At 37.6% G+C, this 16,270-nt stretch overlaps 1 non-coding gene across 1 annotated transcript; it reads right to left on the minus strand.

The window, feature by feature from the left end:
* Window positions 1-535: 535 nt before the first annotated feature.
* On the minus strand, window positions 536-640 carry LOC118531748 (U6 spliceosomal RNA). Its single transcript, XR_004915381.1, has one exon. It is a non-coding gene; the product is annotated as a U6 spliceosomal RNA (small nuclear RNA).
* Between the last annotated feature and the right edge of the window lie 15,630 nt (window positions 641-16,270).

Genomic DNA, 16,270 nt, shown 5'->3' on the forward strand with positions numbered 1-16,270 from the left:
AGACATATTCAAAATATAGATCAGAACTGTAGCATCCTATTCTGAAATGAGCTAAAAGACATTAAGGAAATGATACAAGGCATGAAAGAAAAACATAAACGAAAATAAAAACTCAGAAATAAGATGGCAAACTCAAAAAAAACTTAGAAAATTTTTAAAAAATCATGAAGACTAAACTATATTTAAGATGACTGATTCCATTCATGGTCTATCGTAATCTGGGCGTCACTTGGAGAGTCTGTCCTTCTGAAGCCTTCATTTTCATCAAAGCATTTCTGCTTTTAGTGGAAGCTGAAGGAATACAGAGCGCTCACCAGCCGCACGTCTCCCTTTCTCCAAACCTCTGCTGGATGGCATTTGTTTTCCCACTCGAGACCAAGCCATTCTTCACGTGTCCCTTGTGGTCGCTGTCTGAGTAGGGACAGCATGAGGAGGTCTGTTCCCCAGCCTGGCAGACATGTTGTACAGCAGATCTCTACACCTTATTCATCTTGCTTAACTGAAATGTTATGCCCATTAAGTAACTCCCTCTTTGAAAAATGTGGAATGCTTCACCAATTTGGGTGTCGTCTTTGGACAGGGGCTGGGCTAATTTTCTTGGTATCTTTCCAATTTTAGGATATGCGCTACTGAAATGAGCAGATTTACTTGTCTGCTTATGTATGTACCTACGTATGTGTTTTTGCATGCTCAAGTTTGAGAACCACTATGGAAGACTCACTTGGTCGTGGCTCAGTTAGGGTTTTCTTACCATCTAGCTGCTCGCAGACAGCCCCCTACACATCACCGCGCACAGGCATGCGCACGCGCTCACGCATGGGCACTGCTTCAGCTCCGCACCTCTCTGTATAGTGAGAGCTCCCATGGGGGTTGAGATAACTGGCACTCCACCTTCCAGCCCTCTTTCACGTTGATCCTCTTTTACATTCATGGTCTATTGTAATCTGTACAACATCGTACCAAAGTCAACGATAATGGATTATATGCTTCAAAATTTGTTAAGCAGGTAGATCTCAGGTTATAATAAAATAAAATTTTAAAAAGAAAAAAAAAAGATGGCTGATTCCAGAAACGGGGAAGGAAATACAGAAATTAGATCAGAAACTCTTGATATACCAGAAAGCAAGACAGTTCTCAGCGATTAGCAGCCCATGTCAAAAGGAGTCAAGACACAAGTAGAGGAGAGTCTCATGGCCAAAGATCCAACAAGTTGAAGTTCAATAGTATTGGAATTGCGATGAATTAAAATCCATCAACTATGTTTTAACGCATGAGTTCATAAAGATATTTGCCCAATAAAAGCATTTGAAGTTAGAAAATTGGGGGAAAGCTGAGTTAAACAGATTTTTTTTCCTGTGGGACTTCTCAGAGCAATTAAAATGTGTTGTAAATCTTTAAAAGAGGAGATACACTGTATGTTATCAAGTCTAAGACTCACATTTGGTTTTTACACTTTAACATCTGTGAAATTGGACTGCATCTTCCAATCAATGGCATGACATAATTTAATTAACAGTGTTTTTTCTTTCTTAGTAGTACATAAAAATAATGGTGCATCTTACAATCAAAGGTTTCTTAGATTCTGTAAAATACAATAGCATGATTCCCTTCCCATTCATTCTATCACCAGCATTTTTTCCAAAGCATACATAGTAATGGATCTATGCTCAAAAATATCATATTTGAATAAAGGTACAGATCACATATTTGCCCTCAAAATCTCCCAGAACTCCTCTAACATACAGACATTGTATTTCTCCACCTGGAAGAACACTTTCACTTTTGGTAGCTTATCTATGACAACTCTGAGCACATCTCCTACCCCATTGTGGGCAGTGACCTCATCCTATGTATACTTCTTAACTCATCCCAAGCCTAAGCAGCCTTTTAAAGGTAGTTATTTTTTTTTTAAGATTTTATTTATTTATTTGACAGAGAGAGACACAGCGAGAGAGGGAACACAAGCAGGGGGAGTGGGAGAGGGAGAAGCAGGCTTCCCACGGAGCAAGGAGCCTGGTGCGGGGCTCTATCCCAGAACCCTGGGATCATGACCTGAGCCGAAGGCAGACGCTTAACGACTGAGCCACCCAGGCGCCCCAAAAGGTAGTTATTTTTTACTAACTAACTGGTGCAGTTAATTTCCTGTTGAGATTTCCCTTAAAAAAGATGCAATGAAAATGTAGGTTTCATCTTCCTTCTTTTAAAAAATTTCTATTACTCTAGGGTCTAAGAGGACTGGACAAATGTATTCTTGAATGATACCTGGGTTACTTGGTCCAAAATACGTCTCCTCTTACAAGACCATCTTGACAATGCTGGAGAAAGCTTATCCTTACAGAGAGGCCATTAAGTTCAGATTTAGAGGATTCATAACAAAAGAACAAGAAAGACATTTTCAACTAGAAACCCAGCAGATACAAAAATAGGGTAATAAAAACCAAAACAGTAGCTCCTGACACTCAGCCCATGATTATAGAAACATAACAAGTAGATCACAAAGGAAGCTGACCTCCACCAGCTCCTCACCTAGTCACCAAGCTCATTAGCTGCTGGTAGCTCTGTGGGCGTTGGTGCCAGCAACAGGGCCGCTGGGGAAGCAACGGAACCTTTTTCTTTCAGGAAGTCACATCTAGAAAGTCATTGAAGAAGAAGGATTTTTTTCCAAACCACAAAACTGAGTCAGACAACACGTACCCAGCGTGAAGTATGGACTACTGCCACCGATTTCTGCTTCAGGCACTGGATTAAGAAGGAGATGATCTTACTTCTAGGTCAGCTAGGAAGCAAAGATGAAGGGCCAGATACATGGATGGATGGATGGATGGAACAATAGATAGATAGATAGATAGATAGATAGATAGATAGATAGATAGACAGACAATTGCTGTATCTATATCTCTATATAATAGATATAAGTGTATCCTTCTCTTAGTCCCGTTCCATCAACCAGCCCTACCTCTACTCCCTGGCAGATACAACCAAATCCAGAGGAAACTTTTCTCTTTGTCCCTCTTTTTGCCCCCCTCTTGTTCCCTCTCTCCTCTCCCCTCTCTGATTCTCTCCAAATTAAAAAAGTGGGGAAAGAAATGGCATTAAGGGTTTGAGACAAATGGTCAGAGATGGTGGAAGGAGAATTGTTCCAGTTCTTTTTTTCTACTTTAGTGTTTGTTCAAAATAAATAAATAAATAAGTAAAACTTTATTTCTGGGGAAAAAAATGAAAATATACAGTGAAGAAAATGTGTAACAGGGAAAAAATACTGGAATAGGGGTCCCAAGTTCGAGTTCCAGTTCCAATTTTCCATCACATCTTAGAAGTATGTTGAGGTAAAAAAGCCCAAGTATGCCCTGGGCAACACAATATCCCCTTTTGTCATGAACACGCAGCTCCCTTCACATGGCCTCACAACACTTGTCAGAAATCATCTTGGGATCACTACATCTAAGGTGGCCTTATGGACTCATGGGAGTTGGCCCTGCAAATGAAGGACAGTGAGGTAGCTCAAGTTTGCACTGCAGCAACAAGGTGTCCCCAACTGCACAGCCCTGGGAGCCAGCCCAGGGTCACTGGAATGGGCAGTTCCAGAGTCCCACATAATCAGATCATGGTCTAGAAGTCTCCTAGGCATCACCGACAGAAGGGAGTTCTCTCTCTCTTTTTTCCCATCCCCCTTTCAGATGAACATTATCTTAAAATGCTAGTGATATTTTAGGGTATATGTATGAATATACTTGCCAGGGTTTGCTTGTCATGTCCTGAACATAGGAACAAGGCCCTATACCTCTTCACATCACCTAATATAGTCCTAAGCACATCAGCAGGCACAAAAATTCATGTTAATACATGTTGATTTTAGAACTCTATTCCAAAATTGCCTACATATTTTTGCCTAAATGTGTAAAACTGTACCATACACATGCATGTGCAGAAGACTACAGATATTTTTCATCCCACCTGCACTGCTTGGTTAGTATGTATACTCTTATTTCCCTGGAATCGCCTTCCTGCTAGACTCCTGCCCAATACGCTGTGTGACTCTGGTTGTCTATTTTTCCCATCAAGATTCACAGAGCTATCTGGTACTTTATGGCATTTGAAATTGGGCAGTTTCAGTTGTGCAACAGTCCCAAATACGTGAGTTTATGTACCAATAAGAGGAACTTATGGTTTCTATATTTTCTGGTTTCACAACATAGTATACTAGTTTCAATGAGTAATTTTTGGTTTTTACAAATTTGTCTTTTACTTAAAGCTTCTTTATATATGAAACTCTAGAGAACTGTTTGTGGGAACAGAAATGTGCCAGAAAACTCAACCATATAAATGAAAAAAGAAACAAACCATCATGCTGATAGGAAAAGCACATATTTATAGGTTGACTATCCGACTGGAAAGCAGAAATAAAGTAAAAATGTTCAAGGTAAATCTCTGCATTTTGGACACGGGCAAGCCAATTCCCTATTACCAACATTTATGGGGATTTTTTTTCCTAATAGTTACAGAATATCAAGACACTGAGGCTATTTTTCCTTCACAAAGTAGAATTAGCTTTCCATCCTCCTCCTCCTTCCCCACATTAACCATCTCTCTAGTGGCTACAAACAAGAACCATTTATATTTATATTAAAAATGATTTGGCCTATGTACACTGCATTGTTTGACAGAAAAGATGGATGTTCGCTTATAATTAAGTTTCAGCATAAATGACATCATTCAGGAAGATAAGAGTTCCCTTATTCCCTCTCTGCTGGTTTTCTCATAAGATGCTGTGGGTTGTATGAAGACTCTGATGATTTTTCTAGGCCTTCTCATCAGCAAACAGTTCTGCAGCAATTCAGTTACCTCTGAAAATCTGGAGGAAATTTTCCCTAATTCATCAGATATCTCTTGGTTCTTTGCTTTTGGAAAAGGAGGGGTATAGAGCCGTGCCACTTGAATTATGGTCTGATGCAGCATAGGCATCACGCAGAAGTTTACTAGAATCTTACAGAATAGGATCTTATAGAATCTTATAGAAGATCTTATAGATCTTATACCTTATAGAAGATCTTATAGATCTTATAGATCTTATAGAATCTTATAGATCTTATAGAATCTTATAGCATCTTATTAGAATAGGATCTTATGGTCCCTCAGACATATGGAATAAAAATCTGCATTTAAAAAAGATCCCCAGATGATTTTTCTACTTATGAAAGTTTAAGAAATGCTGGTATGAGAGACATAAATATGTACAATGGGCAGCTTTGTGGAAAAGCTGCATTGTTTGAGGTTTTTTCCTGTCTTTAAACATCAGGCTTTGAGGGCTAGGTTTTTAAACTCTCACACATCCCTTTCCCCTACTATAGTAGGAGAACTATAAAATTAATTTTTTTGTCTTGTATAAATCTCACATTACTCTGTGTGCATAACCTAATCTTCCCAACCAAGTTATAGGGCAGCAACCATATAAAAATAAATTATTCCACCTTTATTGTGTTTTGAATACATTTAAGACATTATACCAGATATTAAAGATGGTATTACAGAAATGTATAAAAAGTCATCCCTGCCAAGAATAAGTGTTTGTTTGTTGTTTACTTGTTTCTTGTCCTTCGTCATCCCAGAACTATAAACTCCAACAAAGCAAGGATCATATTGTTCACTGTTATATCAGCAGCTCCTTCCACAATGCCCAGCACCTAGGAGATGCTCAGTAAATACGTATTTCATAGATGAATGACCTTATAATATGGTAGGAAAAATAAAATGTATATACAAATATCTAAAAGCCTGGCATAAGTAATAAGTTTCCTATAACCACATTGTTCATATGTCTTCTATAAAACTGATATGCTTAAGAAAGAACTGAATCTGAGGCACCTGGCTGGCTCAGTCAGTAAAGCATGTGGTTGTTGATCTCAGGGTCATGAGTTCAAGCCCCACATTGTGTGTAGAGCTTACATAATAAAAATAATAATAATTTAAAAAAATAAAATAGGGAGATTATTTTAAAAAGAAAGAAAAAACTGAACCAATCATTCACAAACTCTTCCAAAAAATAGAAGAGGAAGGAACACTTCTCAACTCATTGTATGAGGTCAGTGTTCCCCTGATACCAAAACCAGGCAAAGACATCCCAAGAAAGAAAACTAAAGACCAATATAACATAACATAGACACAAAAATCCTCAATGCAATCCATTAGCTTGTAGAAAGAATTATACAGTATGGCCAAATGGGATTTATTCCAAGAATACAAGGTTGGTTAAACATATAAAAATCAATCAATGTAATATGCATATTAATAAAATAAAGAACAAAAACTGCATGATCATCTCAATGCAGAAAAAGCATTTGACCAAATCCTTTTGTGATAAAAAAAAATTCAACAAGAATAAAAAAGAACTTCCTCAACCTGATAAAGGGTACCTGCAAAAAATAACTCTACAGTTAACATCATACTTAATTATTAAAGACTGAAAACTTTCCCCTAAGATTGGGACTAAGACAAGGATGTCTACTTTCACCACTTCTATTTATCATTATCCTGGAGATTCAACCCAGGGCAATTAGGGAAGGAAGGAAGGAAGAAAGAAAGAGAGAGAGAGAGAAGAAAGAAAGAAGAAAGAAGAAAGAAAGAAAGAAAAGAAAGAAAGAAAGAAAGAAAGAAAGAAAGAAAGAAAGAAAGAAAGAAAGAAAGAAAAAGAAAGAAAGAGGAAGGAAGGAGAGAAGAAAGAAGAGAGGGAAGGAGAGAGGGAAGGAAGGGGAGGGGAGGAAAGGAAGGAAGAGGGAAGGAGGGAGGGAGAAAAAAAGAGAAAAAGAAAGGAAAAGAAAAATCCAGATTGGAAAAAAAAAAAAAAAAGATCTCTATCACAAATGACATATTTATTGAAAATCCTAAGGAATTCATAAGACAACTAGAAGAACTAATAAATGAGTTCAGCAAGGTCACAGAGTACAAGCTAAATATACGAAAGTAAGCTGTGTATCTATACACTAGCAATGAACAATATGAAAATGGAATTAAAAAACACTTCCATTTATTTTTTTAATATTTTATTTATTTGAGAGAGAGACGGATTGTGAAAACAAGTGGGAGGAGGGGCAGAGGGAGAAGCAGACTCCCTGTGGAGCAGGGAGCCCGATGCAGGACTCGATACCAGGACCCCAGGATCATGACCTGAGCTGAAGGTGACACTTAACCAACTGAGCCACCCAGGTGTCCAAAAACAATTCCATTTAAAATAGAATCAATGGGGTGCCTGGGTGGCTCAGTCGGTTAAGTTGACTCTTGATTTTAGCTCGGGTCATGATCTCAGGTCTATGGGATGGAGCCCTGGGTCAGGCTCCATGCTCAGTGGGGAGTCTGCTTCTGTCTGTCTGTCTGTCACTCTCCCTCTCCCACTGCCCCTCCCCCTGCTCTCTCTCTCTCAAATAAACAAATAAATCTTTTTAAAAATAGCATCAAAAAGAATAACATACTTAAAGATAAATTCAACCAAAAAATTTCAATACCTATACAACAAAACTACAAACATGTTGAAAGAAATTAGACAAGACCTAAATAAGTGAAAATACATCCTGTGTTCATGTATTGGAAGACTCAATATTGTTAAGACGGCAATGTTTTCCAAATTCATCTACAGATTTTATGCAATCCCTCTCAAATCCCAGCTACCATTTTGCAGAAACTCACAAACTGAACCAAAAATTTATATAGAAATGTAAGCAACCCAGAATAACCAAAATAATCTTGAAAAAGAAAGACGAAGTTGGGTTTCATCCCAATTCCAAAACTTCCTATAATGCCACAGTACTCAAGGTTATGTTGTAGTGTAATAAGTTTAGACATGTAGATCAATAGAATAGAATTTAGCATCTAGAAATAAACACTTACATATATGGTGAAGCATTGACATAACAATTTGATGGGAGAAAAAATAGCCTTCTCTACAAATGACTCTGGAACAACTGGATATCCACATGCAAAAGAATGAATTTGGACTCCTACCTCACACCATATACACCAAAATGGATCAAAGACCCAAATGTAAGAGTTAAAACTATATAACTCTTAGAAGAAAATATAGGTGTAACTCTTTATGACCTTGGATTAGAGAATGGTTCCTTACACATGATACCAAAAACACAAGCAACCATGAAAAATGATAAACTAGACTTCATCAAAATTAAAACTTTTTTTTTAAAAGAAGTATTTATTTATTTTAGAGAGAGAGAGTGCATGTGTGTGAGTCACAGGAGGGACAGAGGGAGAGAATCTTCAAGCAGACTCCCCGCTGAGTGCAAAGCCCAATGTGGGGCTTGATCTCATGACCCATGAGATCATGACCTGAGCCAGAACCAAGAATTGGTCACTTAACCAACTGAGCCACCCAGGCACCCCAAAATTAAAAACTTTTGCACATCAAAAGACCCTATAAAGTAAATGGGAAAAAAAAAAGATTCACAGAAGGGGAGAAAATATTTGCAAATTATAAATCTGACAAATGACTATTATCCAGAATATATAAAAAATATTTACAACTCAACAATAAAAAATATAAATAATCTAATTAAAAATGGGCAAAGGATTTGAACAGGCAATTCTCCAAAGATGATATGCAAATGGACAATAGGCACGTGAAAAGATGTTTAACATCACCAGCCATCAGGGCAATGCAAATCAAAAACACAATGAGATACGCCTTCTCACTTACTAGGGTGGCTACAATCAAAAAACCAGAAAATAACCAAGTGTTGGCAAGGATACAGGGAACTGGCACCCTCAGACATGGCTGGAGGAAATGTAAAATGTTACTGCCACTTTGGAAACAGTTTGTCAGTTCTGCCAAAAATTAAGCACAGTAATACCACATGACCCTGCAATTCCACTCCCTGACATATACCCAAGAGAACTGAAACATGTGTAACAAAGCTTGTTCATGAATGTTCATAGTAGCATTTTTAATAATAGCCAGAAAGTGGAAACAATGCAAACACCCATCAACTAATGAATGAATAAAGAAAATATTGTGTATACATAGAATGGAATATATTTGGCATAAAAGTGAATGAAATACTGACATATGGCACAGGATGGATGAACCTTGAACATTTTGTACTAAGTTTAAGAAGACAGACACAAGAAACCACATATTGTAAGATTCCATTTACATGAAATGGCTAGGATAAGTAGCTCATATAGACAGAAAGTAGATTAATGGCTTTCGGGGGCTTGGTTGAGGGGGAATGGGTGTGGCTGTTTCTTCTGGGAGTGATGAAAATATGTGAGACTTTGGGAATTTACTAAAACCCACTGAACCCACCCACTTTAAAAGGGTGAATTTTATGGCATATGGATTATATCTCAATTTGAATAAAAATTTGTGTGGCAAAAAATAAACGACCACCCCTTTCAAAATTGCTTCTCTCTTACTTTATAAAAAAAATGACATCTCTCTCATTCATTCTATTCTTTTATGGTACGTTCCCTGGGGTACATTGCCAAAACAGACGAATGATTCAAGATATTGGTGAATGACCCTAACGAGTCCTTTTGTGAGAAAGTTGATTTCCAATTTTTGCTATCAAGGAAATTGCAGGAACAACTAATCAAGTTGTCAGATAAAAATGATTTTTGATGATAAATCACAATATGATTTTTAATGTAACAGAATAAATTCAAGGAACTGTGTGGACACCATTACAAAATTCTTTCTATATGCACCTACTTATTTATATGAATAAGTTTTTTCAGAATTTACATCTATTACCATGAAAATTAGAAATAAAATTGATGCCGAAATCTTCCTCACTCTATAATAATATTCTACAATATGCGAACTAATTGGAAAAAAGCTATATCCATTTCCTTAAGAGGTGTGTTTCCAATAAATTTTACTCTTACCTTTAATAATATTTTAAATTTTGCTATATATTTTATTTTTGATCAATTGAGTACTATAGGTATTTATAATGTTAATTCAGAATAAATATTTTAATGCTTCAAACCCTGTGGTTATAGGACATTTGAAAAGACAATAATAAAGCTTCAATTTATATGTTATTTTCGTGACAGAAGAATAATCAATAAAAGGCTTTAAATCATAAAACAGTAACAATATAAAATTCCAACTGTTAAAGAAGAGCTTATTCATGCATTTTTAAATAAAATAAAATTTAGATTTTATTCTATATAGAGAAAGAGTGTAAAAACTTTTTCAAAACTTTTTATTATGAAAAACTTCAAATATCAGTAGCTTTAGCCGAAGAGATAAGGGCTTGGGCTATAAGACCATGTATGTTTAGAAATTACTATAAGGATTTGATGCAGGTAGTTTCTTTAAGGAAGTAATCCTAAGGAACAGGAGAAAGAGTCCAAAACAAAGTATAACAAGGAAGAAGAAAAGACCCATCAAGGGTATGTTATCCAACTGATCACACTGGGGGTTCCACTAGGAACCCTCTGACTCTCCATGTAAGATGCACTTCAGAATCATCCAGCAGTTTTGCCCCCCATTAATAAAGAATCGTCCCATGGAGTGTTAACTTTTTCACACTTTCAAATCTGTTCATGCATCAGAATGACATGCAAGGTTTCTGTAGATGTTCTCTGTGGCAGGAGAGATGCAGCGTTCAGCTGAGGCCAGGTTCTGCTCCAGGGATTACTACTACAATGGCTGAGGGAACCCAAACCACGTACAGAAGGCAGAGGAGGTGCCCTATGCGGAAACTAAAGAAAACAGAATGCTGTAATGAACATCAACAGGCCCAGCATCCAGCATTGACAATTATCTTGCTTTATCTATATCTTCATCTCCCACTGAATTTTGAAGTAAATCCCAGAAATCATGTCATGTCATCCATACCTATTTCAATAGGGATCTCTAAAAGATAAGGACTCGCTCTCTTTTTTATTTTTTTAAGATTTTATTTATTTATTTGAGGGAGAGAGAGCACAAGCGGAAGGGAGGGGCAGGAGGAGAGGGAGAAGCAGACTCCCCACTGAGCAGGGAGCCCGATGCAGGGCTCAGTCCCAGGACCCTGAGATCATGACCTGAGCTGAAGGCAGACGCTTAACCGACTAAGACACCCAGGTGCCCCTAGGAGACAGGACTTTTTTTTAACATAACTCCAAGCCTTAGATTTTCTTTTCCCTGGCGTATTGAAATAGTATATTACTTTACTTATAACCATCTTTTGACTGTCCTTTTCTGGATTTTTGAGATTAACAACCCAGTCTCATCAAAGACCGGTGCCTTAAAATCCAATCTACATTTACTCACGGCTTCAGTTTGACGTGGCCTGTTGGTTGCAGGGGGAGAAAAAAGGCAAAAGACACAAAACACACAGTGACTACAAAACAAACAACAAAAAACTCACCTCCAAATTAGACACTTGAAAAGGAAGAGATATAAAAGTAAAAAAAATCATGGGCCGCATTCCCATTTTTCCCTACCAAAAGGCAATTGGGGGTTCTCCATAATTATTTATTTTTAATCAAGATCCATGATTTAGGAATTGTTAGCCACGTACTCAGGTTTCACATTTTAGATGATGATAATTTTTTTGTTGTTACCTCCTTGGGATGCCTCTTAACCTTCCAGCTCAAATTCCATGGAACATCTGTGTGTGTATGTACCAAAAATTACATAATCAAAGTAAACTTTTAATGAATTGTGATGCATTCTGGGATTATCTGGTGCCTGTGTTGATATACGTCTAACTTTTGTTTTCTGTACCAGGCCTCCAGCTTCCCTCTGGAGGTACATCCAACTACCTATTAAGGATGAGAGCATGTGTTTACTCCAAGTTTAGAACCCACTAATGCCCCATAGGTATAGGGTTACAAACCAACTTGAATCTTTTCTGGTGTTCAACTTTGTTTGTTCTTGGCAAACCTCAAAAAACTTAACGGGGCTCAAAAGATTTCTTGGACATGAACTTTAAGAAAAAGTATTTTGATGAGTAAAGCATAAATGAACCAGAACCCATATGGATCAAATTTTCCTCAAAATGCACATGGGTTTAATAATTAATGGAAAAAGTGCTTCTAGTATGCATTGGGGGTTTTATCAAACCCCAGATATTCGGGAAAAAAATAGTTTGATAGGTTCAAAGAACCCAAACTCTGATTTGATGCACCCACATTAATATCTCGATGTTGAATAAAAATGAGAACTATTTAGGTGTAATGGAAAACAGAGGCAGAACTTGTTCAAAAATTATGTGAATGAAAGAAAATAACATAATGCTACAAAGTTCATCGTTGTTCATATTTATTTTCGTAAATCCTTCTTTTGAGAATTTCCAACAATCTTTTAACTATACTCTGTCTTAGCATATTAAGAGTTTTGAAAGAAATTATTGATTGCAGCTAAAAAAGAAAAAGAAACTGAATGAAATCCTTTGAGATGCATAATATGTCATGAAATTTTCTACGCTATTTGCAAATGTTTCTGCCAGTATCAATAAATCGCTAAAATTACAGGATAAACTGCATTAATTAAAGAATGTTTCCATGTATTTAGAAGTTCCTGAAAGTTGTGTTTTTTGAATTCACGGTAATGGTGCTGTGTGTCTTAGCAAAATTTAGTTTTACCTCTTTTCCAACAAGGCAATTATGGTCAGCTTCAGGGGCACTTTCTCAGCAGAACCTGAGCATTTAAACTTTATGCACATTCAGTGTATTTATATCCCAAAGAACTCCCATAACTTTGAAGTATTTATCTAATTTCCATTGAGCACGTGAATCCTCTACAACTCTAAATAAAAATAGCACTGTGTTTTCTTCATGTAGGCTTGTATGTATATAAAATAATAGTTAAAGCATTTTTCTGACAATGAGCATGGAAATTTAACCTAACTTTCAGCAAATTTGAGCAAGATATGTTAGACCAATAAAATTAATTCTTAATTATCTCACCCTTCAGCTCCTTAAGAAGCTACTGAAATTTTTGAATTATTTTAGATTTAAATTCTGCACAGAACAGTAATGATCTATCCCTTTCATTTATACCTGTACATCTATAAAAAGTGATGTAAAGTAGATACTTTAGTGTTGCATCAAAGACACTGAACCGGAAGAACTTTCTTAAAAGACAAAATACTTTCATAATGAAAACTGAAATTTTAGATTTTGTCATTGTTACTGTTTAAAAAAAAAAAAAATTACCGCCTTACCTAATAAAAGCAAAGCCTGGTGTCTTGCGAAGGACTCAAGTTGGGTTTTCTCTGTCACTTCTGTGACTGTGGGCCAGCAAGTCGGCTATGACAAGCCTTAAGAAGTGACTCCTCAGAGGGGATTTCCCTAAAGATGGAGGAAGAGCTCCATGACTAGGGTAACACTGCATTCCAAGCAAACACAATTGCTTGGAAACATTTATGGATGAGCCATAAATGGAATTGAATGTTATCTCCACTCCAATTTTTCTTCCTCCTCATACTCCTGCACACAAAAAAACTATTGTAGAAGGCAGCTGTGTAGGTTGCCAGAAAGCCAGCAAAGCCGTATTAACGACATGACCCTTTATGATACAAGTTTATTTATATTCAGTGAAGTAGGTTACTGACAATTTGGCCATTAATTTGCTGTTTATAAATCGTATTTTCCTTGTGTAGTAACCACAAGACTTTGACATTCACAGTCGTGTTGAAAGAAACAAGTTTATTAAAGAAGGTGAAGGGGAAAAAAAGATCGGTCCTTTAAAGTTCACCAAATTGCACATGTCAGCCACTAAGTAAGATTCTGGACTTGGAAAACAGCAAAATGCCTAGCGTCAGGGAAATTCGCATGCTGAAGGGTAATCGGACAGCAAAGAAAAGTCTATGTATTCCAACCCTTAAAGAAATATAATCCGGAGTTTATATCAGATGGTTTATGGGAGTTTATTGGAATATACAACAGGGTTCATGTCGTGTGTCACAAGGTGACGCTTGTTCGCCAGTGATTTACAGGCTGCATGTGCCGGCATTACTGTAATTTATAGAACGCAGATGGTCCTGGGGTGCCCCGCTGACTTGTAGCTGAATCAGGACGTAAGCCCCGTGTGTCATCTGCTCTGGGTACTTCAGGCTCACTTCCCAAAATTACGCGCCAACACGTTTCTCTTCTGAACTGGAAGATTCCAGAGACCCTTACCTGGTAACAAAATGCAACTTAAAAATATCCAACTGCAGCCGAGCTGGGAAAAGACAGGCTGGGAGGAGACATTTTGTCCCCTCTGCCCAAAGAAAGGCGGGGTCAGTCTCTTACCTTCCTTGGGCACTTTTCATCAAGAGGTTTGTCACTACTATGCAGTTAACAGGGAAACAAGACACTGCTTTCCTTTCTGAGTGCGTCCAAACTCCATATCTTTGTTAACCACCCCCACTCCAGAAATTATTCAAAAGGAAAAAAGGAAGGCTAAGACATTAAAATTTTTTGCCTGTTTCTGCTATAGACTGCCAAAAATCCTCTGTCCCTAGCCACCTTCAAAACTATTATATAATTGTGTCTTTATTACACATCCTCTTTATTACCCTCAAAGGATACGGTTCAGAAAGATGGTGTAATAATGTGAGACGGATGTTTACAGAATCTAATGTAAATGGATTGACCTTTTTCAAAAGATTGTTTTATCAGCACTTTAATTCACAAATTAAGGCACACGTGTTGGTTTTGAACTCGCTTTCAGTACCTTCATTTGAAGTTTCCAGCACTCCTTGTTCTGGTGCTAACATATTTCACAGCGCGTTTGAACCTCCTTTGACCAAGGGGCAGTTAGAGAAGAAAGGACCCTTGAAGCTCCATTCGTGCTGCTCAGACATCTCCCTTTGAGCTCTTTATTGAGAAATTGAGTTGAACAATCTGGCAATCACAAACATGTGCCTTAATAACTTGTTCCAGCACCCTTGTACGCCACCACCAAGGGCTCCCATTTCTCCTTGCCAGCCAGCCCCTCACAGCCCTAGGGATGGCAAGAAGGACAAGACGAGGTACTTCCAGTGCATTCTTCCACACTTCAGCGGGAAACACAGGACTCAACCTCTAGAACAGCGCTGTCCGATAGGAAGAGTATGAGCCATGTCTGTAAGTCTAAATTGTTTACTAGCCCCTCTCAAAAAAGGAAAAAGAAATGGGTGAAATGAAACCGTCATGTTTTACATGACCAAATATATCCGAAATAATATTGTTCAACAAGTAATCGATATTAAAATCATCACTGATATCTTACATTCTTTTTTTTTTCTTTTGCACTACATCTTCAAACTCTGACAAGTACTTTACACCTACGGTGCATCTTAATTCAGACTAGGCACGGTTCAAGTGTTCAATAGCTACCTGTGGCTGGTGGCTACAGTATTGGGTAGCGCACTTCTAGAACGTTTCTCTGATGAAGAAGTTGATCTAGAAAACCTGAGACAGGTAATGACTCTTGTGACTTTTTCCAGAAGAAGTAGCCATATATACAAGTTTTAATACATATAAAAACATATAGGTATGCAGTGTGTGTGTATATATATATTGTTTTCTTATCAAGCAAAAGGGGCGGGTTTGGGGGAGCCCAAGAGGAGAGCCAGGAGAGCCATAATGGAAATAAAATTGACAGCCTCTCAAAACTCAGGTGTCACTTTCCTTTCCCAGTTAATTACGGTTTTAATTACATGGCTTCTTGCGACTCCTTGATACCTAATAAACCAGACTCTTTGGGGCAGCCAAGTTGGGTTTTACTTGAACTGCAGGTGTAAGACTCAGCATGAAACATAAATCAACTTCTTAAACACACTCCCAGGGTGTGTTCAAGCTTTTTCTTCCTGTTTGCTTATAAAATCACATCTTTTCACCATTGTTGGTAAAGAAATGATTGAAGCAGCTATGAGTTGAATAATAGCTCTGTGTTTTTGACTCACTTGGCCCGGCATAAAACATTTTGCCTCCGATGAAATAGAAGAGGGGAATACAAGATGGGGTTTTTTTCCTTCTTTCAGTCTTATGAGTAATATATACTCCTGAATATTGACCATTTCATTTAAGAAAATAAAAACCTGTTAGGGAAAATAAAAATGAAGGCCCTGGGAATGTGTTAGGATTTCTGGTTTGAGTATTTGGAGCCCATAAGATGATGGGGAGCTGCATTTATTCTGGGTGAGTGCTTCATGAAGTCAGTCTAGTTCAAACCCGGTAGAGTGTGGGCCAGGCATGGGGGCTCTGCTGCAACAGAAAACAGGGAGGGAGAGAAGCGTTCTCAAAGTCCTCATTGGCTGAAAAACCAGCAGAATCTGATGGCATTATGAGCAGCTTGCAATTT

Source organism: Halichoerus grypus, chromosome 10, assembly GCF_964656455.1.
Source record: "Halichoerus grypus chromosome 10, mHalGry1.hap1.1, whole genome shotgun sequence".
In the NCBI taxonomy this organism is placed as follows: Eukaryota; Metazoa; Chordata; class Mammalia; order Carnivora; family Phocidae; genus Halichoerus; species Halichoerus grypus.